We start from the raw sequence: 2500 nt of genomic DNA on the forward strand, positions 1-2500 counted from the left end.
TTGCTACATTACTCTCTTGTCTATTTTTGAGTTAGTTCACACATATTTCACAATTATATTTTATCTATTTTTCAGTTATTCTAGTATATCAACTATGTATCTTCTTTTACCTTTTTTTTTTTTTTTGTTCATAGACGTGTACATGGTTTGCTTGTATTAATAAAATATACGCATTTCTTCTGGGAAAAACAATTGAACCTTACAGTATCAGACCCTTACCAGTTAAGTATTCTGTCAAGATTGTATATAACCTGTTCAAAAAATAAATAAATAAATAAATAAATAAATAAATAGATAAATAGATAGATAAATAAATAAATAAATAAATAGATAATTAGAAGAAAAAAAAAAAAGATGCATGATACATTACCATATATGGAAATTGATGTGGCGCAGCGTATTTTCCGCTTACGATACGAGAGCTTTTCAATGGTGCACAAACTGAAAAAAGGATATGCATATATATATATATATATATATATATATATATATATATATTATACAAAGAATATCGATATAGTTTATATGAACATTTGATTTTAGACACTAGGCCTGATCCACGCTCGCCTCGACGTGCTTTGTCTGTGTTATGGAGTTTACCTTTTCGCTGTGGTGACGCCCTCTGACGTCTTTAGCCTATCGATCGCGCGTCAGGTGATCTTATTCAAATGGAAGATAACCGTCACCAGAACAAAGAGGTAAACTCGAGGTAAGGCGGAGGAGAAATTCCATTTCACATGACCTCATTTTATTCCATCTTATTTTGTTCCGCTTTGTTTTATTTTGTTTTGGTTATGTATATATATATATATATATATATATATATATATATATATATATATATATATATATACATATATATATATATATATATATATATTTTTTTTTTTTTTTTTTTTTTTTTTTTAGTTAACTATGCCTTGTTTTGTTTATCCTGTGTTACTGCACATTACTTGGTCTTATTTTATTTCATTTTTGTTTTTTTTAATTCATTTTTATCTTACTTTACTTACTGCATTTTGGAAGTCCTGGTGTTGTAGTTGGAGGTGTTGTGGCTGTTGTAGTGGTTGGGGTTGTAGTCGTGGTTGTGGTAGTTGTCGGTGTGGTTGTGGTAGTTGTCGGTGTGGTTGTGGTAGTTGTGGGTGTGGTTGTAGTAGTCGTTGTTGTAGTGGTAGGTGTAGTTGTAGTTGTGGTTGTTGTAGTGGTAGGCGTAGTCGTAGTTGTGGTTGTGGATGTGGTTGTAGTTGTTGTAGTGGTTGTGGATGTGGTTGTAGTGGTTGTAGGGGTTGTGGAGGTGGTTGTAGTGGTTGTGGACGTGGTTGTAGGTGTGGTTGTAGTTGTGGTTGTAGTTGTGGTTGTAGGAGTTGTGGGGGTTGAGGGGGTTGTAGTGAGGCTGCATGTTGTTGTAGGACCTGAAGGATTTGCAGAAATATCAGTTGTCTCCATATCACTGCACGAAGCGTCCGTAGGCAGTGGATTAGGGATGGCTACGGAAAAAAAAAGTTATTTCTTCAAATGAAATATACGAAATTAACGCCACTCTCTTATCTACCTACTTGACTGGGACAAGGCCAAAAATGAATAAATAAATAAATGTAAAATAAGTCCAACTGTACTGTAGCTTTAGAAGAAAAATTGTTGAATCAGCCTTAATTGATGAATGTCCGAACTTGAACATCTCCAAAGGTCAATGGTCCCCGGACATAATCTCACGGCTAGTTGTGAGCCGTTTGGTTAAGAATTATCACCCTCCTGACCCCGCTCCCATTCCGCTTCTCTCCTGACCTCATACCTCCACCCACACATACCTCACCTCTGACTCTACACTGCGTGATGGATTGTCCTGTTTTAGCTCTGCGTGTTCCACCTCTACTCACATCTTAATTGTACTTATGTCTCTGCAAATTCTTGTAATCTGTACTTTCCTGAAGAGGGCTATAGCTATTAGCCGAAATATAGAAGTTATACGTTCTTCTAAGTTTCCTTTTATTCCGACTGTGGATTCTTCGTGATTATAATATACATACAAATATACATATACATATACATATACATATATATATATATATATATATATATATGCGCGCGCGCGTGTGTGTATATGTATATACATGTATACATATGTATATATACATATATATATATATATATATATATGTATATATATCACAAGAAACCCACAGTCAGAGAAAATAAACTTTGAATGAAAGAAGATTCTATATTTCGGCTGCCAACTGTAGCCCTGTTCAGGAAAGTACTTTCCTGAAGAGGGCTACAGTTGGTAGCCGAAATATAGAATCATCTTTCATTCGAAGTTTACTTTCTCCGACTGTGAGTTTCTTGCGCTATTTACAAATGTGCTACGACATTTATGTTTATATATATATATATATATATATATATATATATATACATATATATATATATAAATATATATATACATATATATATGTATATATGTATGTATGTGTGTATATATGTATGTATGAATGAATGTATA

The 2500-nt window shown here is 33.3% G+C and overlaps 1 protein-coding gene across 1 annotated transcript in view; it reads right to left on the reverse strand.

Moving 5' to 3' along the window:
- The window catches only part of LOC143025668 (trypsin delta-like), a 14392-nt gene that overhangs the window by 7816 nt on the left and 4076 nt on the right, over positions 1-2500 (reverse strand). The window lies entirely within an intron of this gene.

Source organism: Oratosquilla oratoria, chromosome 5 (assembly GCF_046742065.1).
Source record: "Oratosquilla oratoria isolate Oo_2021 chromosome 5, ASM4674206v1, whole genome shotgun sequence".
Classification (NCBI taxonomy): Eukaryota; Metazoa; Arthropoda; class Malacostraca; order Stomatopoda; family Squillidae; genus Oratosquilla; species Oratosquilla oratoria.